This window comes from Cnephaeus nilssonii, assembly GCF_951640355.1.
Source record: "Cnephaeus nilssonii genome assembly, chromosome: 9".
NCBI classification, from domain to species: Eukaryota; Metazoa; Chordata; class Mammalia; order Chiroptera; family Vespertilionidae; genus Cnephaeus; species Cnephaeus nilssonii.
Window position 1 is genome coordinate 73,731,698 of NC_137080.1, and position 13,929 is coordinate 73,745,626.

General features: G+C 39.2%; 1 pseudogene across 1 annotated transcript; it reads left to right on the forward strand.

Annotated features, from left to right (window-relative positions):
- Positions 1–396: 396 nt before the first annotated feature.
- LOC307105547 (dnaJ homolog subfamily A member 1-like) lies at positions 397–1,628 on the forward strand (annotated as a pseudogene). The gene has a single exon. The product of its transcript is annotated as a dnaJ homolog subfamily A member 1-like (transcript).
- The last annotated feature ends 12,301 nt before the right edge of the window (positions 1,629–13,929 follow it).

The window sequence follows — 13,929 nt, forward strand, 5'->3', positions numbered from 1 at the left end:
AGAGTCTCTCCAGAGACCACACCTCCAGTCTTCTACCTGAGTGCTTTAAGGCCAGTCCCTGGGCTACTGTGGTTTGGCTGGCAGGTCTGGACATCTGTCTACCTCTCTGCCTAACTTTTATCTGACTCTTCTGCTTTCACCCCCATCTGAACTCTGCTCCATGCCCTTAAACTTCTCATCAATTCAGCTTTTTACTAGTACTTGCTTCTGGGTCACATCCCCTTTTACATTTCACAAGTCTTGTTCATCAGCTTTCCAGCTTTCAAAATCTTTTTTGCTGTCATCTCTTCTATAATTCTTTTTGCACTGCCAGGTTTATGCTTAATTTAAAACAAAACAAAACTGTCATTTTGGGAACTTTCCAGAACATTACGTGAGAGGTGGAGAAGCGAGGAGCGGCGGCTACCTGAGCTGTGCGCAGCAACGTGCTCTCTCCTGCTCCTCCACACCTGCCTCAGCTTGCTCACTGGCTGTCAAAAATGGTGAAAGAAACCATTTACTATGATGTTTTGGGAGTTAACCCAATGCCACCCAGGAAGAATTGAAAAGATAAGAATCCAAATGAAGAAAAGGTTAAACATATTTCTTAAGCTTACGAAGTGCTCTCTGATGCAACGAAAAGGGAATTATATGACAAAGGAGGAGAACAAGCAATTAAGGAAGGTGGAGTGTGTAGTGGTTTTGGTTCCCCCATGGGCATCTTTGATATGTTTTTCGGAGGAAGAGGAAGGATGCAGAGAGAAAGGAGAGGTAAAAACATTGTGCATCAGCTCTCTGTAACCTTAAAAGACTAATATAATGGTGCAACAAGAAAACTAGCTCTGCAAAAGAATGTGATTTGTGACACATGCGAAGGCTGAGGTGGTAAGAAAGGAGCAGTAGAGTCCCAATTGCCAAGGTTTTGAAATGCAAGTAAGAATTCATTAGATACGACCTGGAATGGTTCAGTAAATTCAGTCTGTGTGCATGGAGTGCCAGGGCCACGGGGAATGGATCAGTCCTAAAGATAGATGTAAAAGTGCAACAGAAGGAAGATAGTTTGAGTGAAGAAGATTCTAGAAGTTCATATTGATAAAGGCATGAAAGATGGCCAGAAGATAACATTCCATGGTGAAGGAGACCAAGAACCAGGACTGGAGCCAGGAGATATTATCATTGTTTTAGATCAGAAGGACCATGCTGTTGTTACTCAATGAAGAGAAGACCTTTTCATGTGTATGGACATACAGCTGGTTGAAGCATTGTGTGGCTTCCAAAAGCCAATAGCTACTCTTGACAACCGAACCATAGTCATCACCTCTCATCCAGGTCAGATTGTCAAGCATGGAGATATAAGTGTGTATTAAATGAAGGCATGCCAATTTATCATAGACCATATGAAAAGGGTCGCCTAATCATCGAATTTAAGGTAAACTTGCCTGAGAATGGCTTTCTTTCACCTGATAAACTCTCTTTGCTGGAAAAACTCCTACCTGAATGGAAGGAAGCAGAAGAGACTGATGAAATGGACCAGGTGGAAACTGGTGGACTTTGATCCAAATCAAGAAAGATGGCTCCATTACAATGGAGAGGCATATGATAATGATGAACATTATCCTAGGGGTGGTGGTCAGTGTCAGACTTCTTAATGGGGCCAGTGAATAACACTCACTGCTGGCATTATATATACAGTACTGAATGAGTGAAGGACTGTAATCATAATATGCTCACTACTTACTGGAGTTTTTGTTTCAATATTCAAGTATAGTAGTGTTTTAAAAGTTAAAATGAAGAATAAACTCTAATTTAAAAAACTTATTTTAGTGGACTTTTGTAAGGTAGATGAAATAAATATGTTTCTTTGATTGGAATTATTAACCCTTCTTTTTCATTGGTGCCAACCTTCTTATCATTATGATGACTACAGCGAGCTACTACATTGGAATATATGATGACAATATACTGTTTAAAATGAGAAATACTTGGAGTCTCTATATTTCAACACAGTACAAGTTTTTAAATGTTTTTCACTGACCTGATTCAATGACTGAATCATTTGGTTTCTTTAAGCACAGTGGTTAAGAAGGCTGAGTCAAATGTGGTTTGATTTTCCAAACTTTCTAAGGAGTGTAGTAGATATTTATCTTGTGTATCTGTCTGTAATATACCACCATATTCTGGCAATCAGTTTAATTTTCCATTGGGAACTACGCCCTCCCACTCTCTGACCAAGTGTTTGAATGGGCCTAGGTCTGGAAGATGCACATGATTCAGCCAGGTTAAAATATAGGATTCACCCTCTGACTGCTGTGGTTGGTTCAGGGATGATTACCTGATCCAAACCAGTTCAACACAGCACCTAAAACTTTCATTGGAGCTCTTCAGGAAGATATAATCTTTCTTAATATGGCCACTAAGCTGGGAGGCTGTAAGGTCAAAGAGGCTGGTGTCCATGCTGCCCCCATGTAGGCAAATACTTGTAAACGAATGAAGAAAAGGACACAGAAAAATTGAGATTGAAATCTGATGATGTTACTTGTTGCTAGAGACCCTAGGTCCATCAATGCCTGAAAAATCTGTCCTTGGACATTCTATGAACCAATGAATTTTCAATTGTTGAAAACTAGTTTATATTGGGTTTCTGCTTTGTACAACCATAGAGGTCATAACCAAAGTAGAATATATACAAGGTCTTGGATATGTGTGTGTGTGCGTGCGCGCGCACACATGTGATAGAGAATATGAATTCCAAAGAAATCATTGCTCTTACTTTCTTAAGTATAAATATAATGCCATTATGCTTGTAGAAATAAGTAAAGCTTGTTCATGTGAATATGGACTTTTTATGTGTGAATAAAATAAGAAAGCATGATGCTAGAGGTATGACTCTTAATAGAGTTCTTTTCAAAGCCTTTGAGGATGATTTCATCTAACGCTAACAGCTCACAGGGGAATTTCAGAGGGTGAAAAAAAGTGAACATTACATGATTCCACCAGATGTGGGATAAGGGAATAATTTTAGAATTTAAATAACTAAAGAGTGCCTCTGGTGTGCTTCTAATGTTTCAGTATATGCAAATTAGATTTTATATACGGCATCGAATAATATGGCCAACAATGGAGTGAAATCTATCTTTAATTGAAAGCAGAAATAGAGAAAAGCTGGGATTGGGAAGCATAATTTCCAGTTCTAACAAAAGCTGTTTACACTGTGTATTTAAAATAGGCCATAATTTAAAAAAAATCATAGAGAGATCAGTAGAAAGGAATTCATTTCAAGGAATGAAAGCAGATTGAGAGACATAGAATAAAATTCTATATATTTGGCAATCATTCAAATGTAAGAGAAATTATTATGCACAATTTTAAAAATTGTCCATAACAAAGCAATTAATGGGAAAGGAATGAAATATTGCTAGATTGGGAATCAGAATTGATAGAAATACTATCAAAACAGCATTTTGACATGAATTTGTGCTCCAAAATAATTTAAGATTACATTTTCTGCAGTTTTTGCATGAGATATCAGATTGGACTTGAAAGATGAAACAGAGGGCTGGAGACCATGGGATACCAGGACACAGGCTTTATTGGCGATCACCCTGCCGGCCGCCTTCCAGAGGGGGAAAGAGAAGAGAGAGTGAGAGTGCCGGGGTGAGAGTGCCTTTTAAGGGGAGGAAAAGAGGGGACGGGGCTTAGGGCACTCAGCACACACTGATTGGTAAGGTACATGGTTAGGGGCCTAGGGATTTAGGAATTGGGGGTTTAGGGTATATGGCAGGTGCTGATTAGTGGTTCAATGTACAGTCCATATAAGGTGTTCAGGAATGTCCAGCTACAGGTGGAGTTTACGTCATACTCCGTCCATCAGTTGGGGGAAGGGAGGATCTATCAGGACTCATAATCCAAGCAAACATAACACTGACACCTAATTCTCAGACTATGGAACACTTCCGCTTCTCCCACATCTCATCACCACATTACTAAAGGCCTGTTTACAACAGTTTCATTTACCCAGCACATTGTACTAAACTATAAAGAAAGAAATATAAGATGTAGCAAAAGAAAGAAAACACAATTTGAAAATATAGAATAAGAATCAGACTCAGGTATGGTAGGAGGTGCTGGAATAATCATATTGGGAATTTAAAACAACTATGATTAATATACTAAGAGCTCTAATGGATAAAGTAGAAAGAAAGTAAGAACAAGAAGACAATGTAGGCTGAAAGATGGAAATTTTAAGAAAGAACCAAAAAGAAATCATAGAGATTAAAATGACAGTAACACTATAACAGGAATGAAGAGTGACTTCAATGGGCTTTTTAGTAGACTGGACATAGCTGAGGATAGAATCTCAGAGCAGGATATATCAGTAAAATGCTCAAAAACAAAAGAGCCAAGATAACAAATACTGAAATAAAACTACAACAGAATATCCAAGAACTGTGGGAAAACTATAAAAGGTACAATATATGCATATAGGAATACCAGAAGAAGAGAGAAAGGAACAAATAAGGAATGAGAAGAAACATTTGAATCCAAAATGACTAAAAATTTCCCCAAATTAATGTCAGGCACCAAACCACAGATCCAGAAGGTGTCAGAGCACACTACTCAGGATAAATGAAGTAAACAAACAAACAAACAACAAAAACACAGTTTTATTTTCAAACTATAGAAAATCAAAGATTAAGGAAAAATCCTGATGAAAGCCAGTGGGGGAAAAACACTTTACCTATATAGCAGCAAATATAAGAATTACATCTGACTTCTCCTCAGAAACCATGCAGGCAAGAAAAAACTGGTGTGAAATATTTAAATAATTAAAAGAAAGAAGAAAAAAACCTACTCACCTAAAATTCTGTACCCTGTAAAATTATCCTTCAAAAGTGAAGGGATAATAAAGACTTTCTCAGATAAAATTAAGTAGATTTATTGTCATTATATTTGCAAGAAATGTTGAAAATTCTTTAGAGAGAGAAAAAAAGATATAGATCAGAAACTTAGATCTATAATAAATAAAGAAGAGTAGCAAAGAAGGAAAAAGTGAAAGTAAACTAAGAACTTATTTTTTTATTCTTTAAGGATATAACATATAACAGTTTTTTTTCTAAATAATTATAGCAAGGAAACCAAAAGCTGTGTCTTTGAAAAAAAATCAACAAACTTGATAAAGCTCTTACCCAGCTAACTATGAAAATAAAGAGAAAACACAAATTACTAATATTAGAAATGAAAGAGGAGACATCACTAAAAATACTATGGACATTGAAAGAATAATAAGGAATACTATGAATAAGTTTATAATCACAATTTTGATAACCTAAATGGACCAATTTCTTGAACAACACAATCTGCCAAAACTCACAAGAATAAACAGACCACCTGAATAGGCCTATATCTATTAAAGAAATTGAATCAATAATTAATAATCTTCCAAAACAGAAAGCATCAGTCTCAGATGGATTACTGATGAATTTTACCAAACATTTAAGAAATAAATTATACCAATTCTCTACAGTTTCTTTCAGAAAATAGAAGCAGAAGGAACACTTCTTAACTCAGTCTATGAGGCCAGCATTTCCCTAATATCAAAACCAGACAAAGGCATTACAATAAAACTACAGAACAAAATCTCTCATGAAAATAGGTGCAAACTTCCTCAATAAAATACTAGTATTATCAAATCAAATCCAGTAATGTATATAAAGAATTATATACAGAAACCAGTGGGATTTATCCCAGTTATGCAAGACTGGTTCAACATTCAAAAATCAATTAATGTAATCAATCACATCAACAGGCTAAAGAAGAAAAATCCCATGATGGTATCAATAGACTTAGAAAAATCTTATAACAAAATCAAGTACCTATTCATGATCAAAACTCTCAGTAAACTAGGAATAAAGGGAACTTCCTTAACTTAATGAAGAACAGCTACAAAAAAGCCTATAGCTAATGCCATACTTAAAGGTAAAATAATATTTCTCACTCAGATCAGAAATAAGGCAATGACATTCCCTCCTAGCACTTCGTTTATTTATTTATATTTTATATTTTTATTGATTTCAGAGAAGAAAAGAGAGAGAAAGAGAGAGAGAGAGAGAGAGAGAGAGAGAGAGAGAGAGAGAGAAACATCAATGATGAGAGAGAATCATTGATCAGCTGCCTCCCGCACTTCCCACACTGGGGATGGAACCCACAACCCATGCATGTGCCCCGACTGGGAATCAAACCATGACCTCCTGGTTCATAGGTTGACGCTCAACCACTGAGCAATACTGGCCAGGCCTAGTACTGCTTTATAAACATTACACTGGACATGCTAGCTAATGCAATAAGACCAGAAAAGGAAATAAAAGGTATATAGATTAGGAAAAAAGAAATGAAACCCTTGTTTGTAGGTGACATGATTGCTCTTTTGGAGAAAATCTGAAACAAAGACTCAACAACAAAAATTCCTGGAACTAAAAAGATTATGGCAAGTCTGTAGGATACAAAGTTAATAAACAAAAGTCAATTGATTTCCTATATACCTGCAATGAACAAGTGGAATTTGAAATTTAAAACACAGTACCATTTACATTAGCATTCCAAAATGTTCAATACTTAGATATAAGAAAAATATATGTACAAGATTTATATGCAAAAACTACAAAACTCTGATGAAAATAATCAGAACTAAATAAATGGAGATAAATTCCATGTTTATAGATAGGAAAATTCAATAATGTCAAGGTGTCAGTTTTTTCCAACTTCACCTATGATTTAATGCAATTCCAATAAAAATCCTATGAAGTTATTATGTAGACATTGATAAACTGATTCTAAAGCTTATACCAATAGGCAAAAGACTAAGAATAGCCAATACTATATGGAGGAATGAAAACAAGCTGAAGGACTGACACTATCTGACTTCAAAACAATATAAAGCTACAATAATCAAGGTCGTATAGTGTTGTTGTAATACTAGAGAGATAGATGAATGAAACAGAATAGAAAGCCCAGAAATAGACCCACATGATTTTTGAAAAAGGAGCAAAGGTAATATGATTGAAGAAAAAAAATATTTTTCAGCAAATGGAACGGAACAACTGGACATCACATGAATCTAGACAAAGATGATATACCCTCCACACAAAGTTAACTCAAAATGGGTCGCAGATCTAAATGTAAAATGCAAAACTATAAAACTTTTAGAACAGAAAATCTGAATGACTTGGGGTTTGGTGAAGACTTAAAATATAATACAAAAGGTATAATCCATGAAAAAAAGTAATAACTGAATTTCATTAAGAATAAAATCATTGATCAAGATAATGAAAAGACAAACCACAGACTAGGAGAAAATATTTGTAATAGACACATCAGATAAAGAGCTATTACTTCAAATACACCAAGAAGTCTTAAAACCGAACAATAAAAACAAACAACCTGATTTTAAAATGAGCCAAAAACCTCACTGAAGAAGATATACAGATGACAAATTAGGATATGACAAGATGCTCCACATCATATGTCATCAGGGAACTACAAATTAAACCAAGGAGATACCACAGGCATCCATTAAAATGGCCAAAATCCAGAACACTGACAGCACCAAATGCTGGTGAGGATGTGGAACTCTTATTCATTGCTGGTGGAAATTCAAAATGATACAGTTCCTTTGGAAGACAATTTGGTGGTTTCTTATAAAACTAAACATAGGCTTAACTTATGATTCAGCAGTCATGTTCCTTGGTGTCTAGCCAAAGGAGTTGAGAATTTATGTTCACACAAAAACCTGCATACAGATGTTTATTGAAGCTTTATTCGTAATTGCCAAAACTTGGAATCAACTAAGATTTCCTTAAGTAAGTGATTAGATAAATAAGCTGTGGTACATTCAGATAAAGGAATATTATTCAGTGCTAAAGAGAAATGAGCTATCAGGACATGAAAAATATGGAGGAAACTTTAGTACATATTACCAAACAAGAGAAGACCATCTAAAAAAGTTACATACTGTTTGATTCCAACTTTATGACATTTTGGAAAAGGCAAACCTATGGAGACAGTAAAAACATCAGTGGTTGCCAAGACTTAGGGGGAAGGGAAGGAGAATAGGTGGAATAGAGGATTTTTAGGGCAGTGAAACTATTCTGTATCCTATCTAATAAAAGAGTAATATGCAAATTGACCATCACTCCAACACACAAGATGGCTTCCCCCATGTGGTCAAAGATGGCTGCCCCCATGTGGACACAAGATGGCCACCAAAAGACGGCCAGCAGGGGAGGGCAATTGGGAGGGATCAGGCCAGCAGGGAAGGGCAGTTGTGGGTGATCAGGTCAGCAGGGGAGGGCAGTTGGGAGGGACCAGGCCTGCAAGGGAGGGCACTTGGGGGCGATCAAGCTTGCAGGGGAGGCCAGTTAGGGGTGACCAGGCCAGCAGAGGAGGGAAGTTGGGGGCGACTGGGCCTGCAGGGAAGGGCAGTTGGTGGGGGACCCAGGCCTGCAGGGGAGAGCAGTTGGGGGAGACCAGCCTACAGGGGAGGACAGTTAGGGGTGACCAGGCCTGCAGGGGAGGGTAGTTAGGGGCAAACGGGCTGGCAGGGGAGCAGTTAGGCATCAATCAGGCTAGCAGGGGAGTGGTTAGGGGGTGATAAGGCTGGCAGGCAGAAGCGGTTAGGGGCTATCAGGAAGGCAGGCAGGCGAGCAGTTGGGAGCCAGCAGTCCTGTATTGTGAGAGGGATGTCCGACTGCCCGTTTAGGCCTGATCATACTGGGATCGGGCCTAAACGGGCAGTCGGACATCCCTTGAGGTGTCCCAGATTGGAGAGGGTGCAGGCTGGGCTGAGGGACACACCTCCCCCATGCACGAATTTTGTGCACCGGGCCTCTAGTGATACTATAAAGGTGGATACATGTCATACTTTGAAAATACTCTATATGATATTATAATGATCGATTTATATCATTATATACTAGAGGCCCAGTGCACAAAATTTGTGCACAGGGAGGGTGTGTGTCCCTCAGCCCAACCTGCACCCTCTCCAATCTGAGACCACCAGGATCGGGCCTAAACAGGCAGTCGGACATCCCTCTCACAATCCAGGACTGCTGGCTCCCAACCGCTCGCCTGCCTGCCTGATTGCCCCTAACCACTTCTGCCTGCCAGCCTGATCACCCCCTAACCACTCCCCTGCCAGCCTGATCAACGCCTAACTGCTCCCCTGCTGGCCTGATTGCCCCCAACTGCCCTCCCCTGCTGGCCCGGTAACCCCTAACTGCCCTCACTTGCCAGCCTGGTCATCCCTAACTGCCCTCCCCTGCAGGCCTGGTTGCCCCCAACTGCCCTCCCCTGCTGGCCTGGTTCCCCCCAACTGCCCTTCCCTGCAGGCGTGGGTCCCCCCCAACTGTCTTCCCCTGCGGGCCTGATCACCCCCAACTGCCCTCCCTTTCAGGCCCGATCCCTCCCAACTGCCCTCCCCTGCTGGCCTGATTGCCCACAACTGCCCTCCCCTGCCAGCTATCTTTTGGCAGCCATCTTGTGTCCACATGGGGGCAGCCATCTTTGACCACATGGGGGTGGCCATCTTGTGTGTTGGAGTGATGGTCAATTTGCATATTACTCTTTTATTAGATAGGATTTGTCCAAACTCATAGAATGTACGCCAAGAGTGAACTCTAATGAAATGGAGTCTGAGTGATAATGATATATCAATGTAGGAACATAATTGTAACAAATGTATCACTCTTGTGGGGAATGTTGATAATGGGGGAGGATATGGGGGAGGGTAGGCATGTGTGAAGATGGCAGTATATGGAAAATTTTTGTATTTTCTGCTTAATTTTGTTGTGAACCTAAAATTCCTCTAAAAAGTGAAATCTATTAAAATATATTTAAAACCTTAAAAAATATATCCCTTTACCCTAAAAACTATGTTCATGAATTTATTGAAAGAAAATAGAGACTTCTGTTCTGGGATGTTAAGCATAGAGTTATCTTAGATGATAAAGTAAGTAGTCTAAATATCTAACATTTAGTAACTGGAAACTGGTTAAATAAATTATGATATATCCACAATGCTCTTCTTAAAATTATGGTGTAAAAATATTCATTGATAGCCTTGGCTGGGTGGCTCAGGTGGTTGGAGCATTGTACACCATATGGTCACGGGTTTGATTCCTGGTCAGGCAGGACACATACCTAGGTTTCAGATTGATCCCCAATCGGGGTGCATACGGGAGGCAACCTATAGATGATTCTTTCTCTCTCTGTTTCTCTTCTTCTTTCTCTCTTTCTAAATATCAATAAAAATATATCCTCAGAGGAGAATTAAAAAAATTTCGTTGATATAGGAAAATACCTGTGACTTACTAAATTCATTCAGTCAGCCAGGCTGGTGTGGCTCAGCAACTGAGCATCAATCCGGGAACCAAGAGGTTGCCAGCTCTGATTCTGTGTCAGGGCACATGCCGGGTTTGTGGGCTAAGTACCTTGTGGGGGTGTGCAGGAAGCAGCCAATAGAGATGTTTTTCTCTCATCGATATATCTATCTCTCTATTCTTCTCCCTTCTTCTCTCTATAAGAATCAATAAAAACATATTTAAAAAAATAAATAAGTTTATTCAGTCAACAAATGTTTACTGACATAGAACATATGTGTTTATTTAACAGGTATATTTCAAGAATGAGATTGACTATAATGTCACATGGTGGAGACAGATGATTAGTGTTAAAATTTGTTCACAATCTTTCTTACAAGTGATTCATCCTTCCTTATTTATTTACTGAACTATTCATTTAGTCCCTAAGTCTCTGGGGTTTTAAAACCTGTTATGAAACTTTTTCAAAAATTGATTTCAATTTCAGTTTACATTTAATATTATTTTGTATTAATTTCATGTGTACAGCATAGTGGTTAGACAATCATATACTTTACAAGTTGTTACCCTGATATTTCCAGTACCCACCTGGAATACATAGTTATTACAATACTAGAGGCCTGGTGCACGAATGCATTGGTGGAGTCCCTCTGCCTGACCTGCGGGGATCGGGCTGAATCCAGCTCTCCGACATCTCCCGAGGAGTCCTGAGAGGGCAGTTCTTGGATGATGCACCCCAGAATTGGGCTTCCTCATCTCTGGTTCCTGCGTCACCTGAGAACCGCAGCTGCCTAGTCACTGCAGCTCGCAGCTCTGTGTTAAGCATCTGCCCCCTGGTGGTCAGTACGTGTCAAAGCTACTGGAGGGAGCATCTGCCTCCTGGTGGCATTGCGCATCATAGCTACTGTTGGACTGTCAAACGGTCGAATGGTCAGTTAGGCTTTTACATATATAGATTATTGACCTATATTTCCTATGCTGTATTTTACACCCCTGTGACTATTTTATAACTACCAATCTGTACTTCTCAACACCTTCACCTTTTTCATCTCATTCCCCAACCCTCTGGCAACCATCAGTTTGTTCTCTGTATCTATGAGTCTGTTTCTGTTTTGTTCGTTTGTTTATATTGTGAGAAACTCTTTGACACCCCTTCCAAGAAGGTGAATTCCTGTTTACCTTTCCCATGAACATGAGCTGGTTCTAATGATTCATTTATAATAAATAAAATGTGGTAGAATTGATGATGTGTACTTCCAAGGCTAAGTCATAGAAGGTGGTACAGTACAAAAGCCTTGGGAAACCTAAGTCGGTGTAAGAAATTTAGCTCACCTGAAACTACCACGCTGGAGACACCATGAGGACAGAGCACATAGAAAACAAGAGATGCCAAGGACACCCAGCTGTCCAGCCCCAGCTCTTTGTCTTCCCAGCCTAGGCACCAGGCAGGTAAGCGAGGAACTCTTCAGACAATGCCTGACCCAGCCTTTGAGCCACCGGCCCTGGCTGACACTGAGTGGAGCAAAGACAAACTGTTCCATCAAACCCTGATCAAATTGCAGATTTGTGAGCAAAATACATGTTGTTGTTTTAAAAGCCCCTAAGTTTGGAGGTGATTTGTTATTCAGACTTGGATAATTGGAACAAAGGTTTACCTGTCAGGCACGTTACAATCTTATGTACAAATCTACAAAGGTATGATATCTCTCTCGCTCTCTCTCTCTCCCTTGCCCATAAAACCAAAACATGTTGGTAAGATTGTTTTTTGGGTGGTGGAATTTTTGCCAATTCCTTTGTGCTTTTCTGTGATATACAGGTTATCTGATATTGGTAACACATTTATTACCTCTATCATTAGAGACTAGCTCAACAAATGAGTAGCTGAATAAACAAGTAGAAAAAGATGAATCACTTCTGTAAAGGCCATGATAATCTTATAACACTAATCACCTGTTTACAGCGTGACACATTATAGGCCACTTTATTCTTGAAACATGCCCATTAAAGTGCACTGCTGTGACAGTCGCAGTGTATACTGAGCTCCCTGGCTTCACAGACCCAGCATTCTCAACGCAGGAAACAGGACCTTAGAGGAGAGAGAAGCAACTCCAGGTGGCTGTTTAGTAACTTGTACCCAGTGGAACTGCCATCAAATCTATTTTCATCAATATTCGGGTGTTTTGAAAAAAAAATAAATGGGCCACCTCTGGGTTCTGAGTATTTATAATCAAGTTCTTCATTTTTCATGTCATGACTCATGGAAAAGAGAAGTCCACAAAGCTCAGATGGATGCCTACAGTGCTTTCCCCAATGACCCATGCCAGGAGAAGATTTCTGGGAAGATAATCATCTGTCTGCTTTATATGCATTTCAGATGCTCCTTGCATAGAGGGGAAAATATGAAAATAGCTGTAGCTTCTTGACTGTTTGGGCAGTGATTGTGCGGAGTGTTTGGTTGGTGATGACATTTGCTTTCTATTTCCACATCAAATAAGGCAGTCAAACATGTTGAGGAAGCTGCTCTTAGTAAAGAATAATTAACATTTTTGTCCCCGGGGAAAGATGTCATGGACAAAAGAGGCCTGGATTTGGTCTAGAAACATCAGGCTATTCTTGTAGTAACCTGTGAAAGTCTGTTGCATCTTATTACTGTGTCAGGATGAGGGCCAAAAGTAGACAAACAAGAGTATAAAATTTATCTTTGCTTTCAGAACTCTGGAATATGTCCATTTTAATAATGTTTGAGGCAAGGGAGAGCTGGTTTCCCAGCCCAGTTATAAATAGCTTGATCTTTAGTCCAAGTTCAAGCTGCAAAAGGTCTTTGGGCATCCACTGACCAGCTGTGCCCAGCCTCTGCATCACAGCAGTGCCCCCCTACCCCCCGCCTTTAGTTACCTTATACTGTGAAAACGTTGGCTGTAGTGTGACATCAAATGCTCTGGAGTATGACAGCATTCACTCTCACACATTTAGTGATTACTACGTGCAAGACGCTGCTTTGCACATATTAAATCCTTACTTTACTTTTCCAATAGCCTTGTGAGGTAGAAAACACCTTTATCCCCATTTTACGGAAGAGAAAGCTAGAGCAATGAGAGAATATTGCCTAAGATCACCCAGCCAGTATGTGGCAGAGATAGGATTATAAAGATAGAAATAATAAATATGCTATTGTATTGTCAGTACTTACTTTGTAGCAGGCTCTTTGCTAGACACTTTATGTGTATTAAAGAAAAGTATCCAAACCTTGGAAATAAGGCAACATGATGACTGCATGCCTTTTCATGCTGGGACATTGTCTAACAGGACACCCTCCCCACCACCACCACCCCAAGGATTATCTAATTCTCTAGCAATGCATCTTTGTTTGACCTTCTGTTTACTATTAATTTCAGGCCCAGATAGAATTAGATGCCATCTTGTAGCACATTGATACATTTCAAAAAATTTTTGGATGGTAGAGATGCAAATCATTTTTATAGAAAAGGTAATCCCAAGTATTAAGTTTTATTACCTGGTAGAATAGTAACCAGCTTTATAAATAATTTGGCAATCTTATTCCAGCACTTTCATTTAT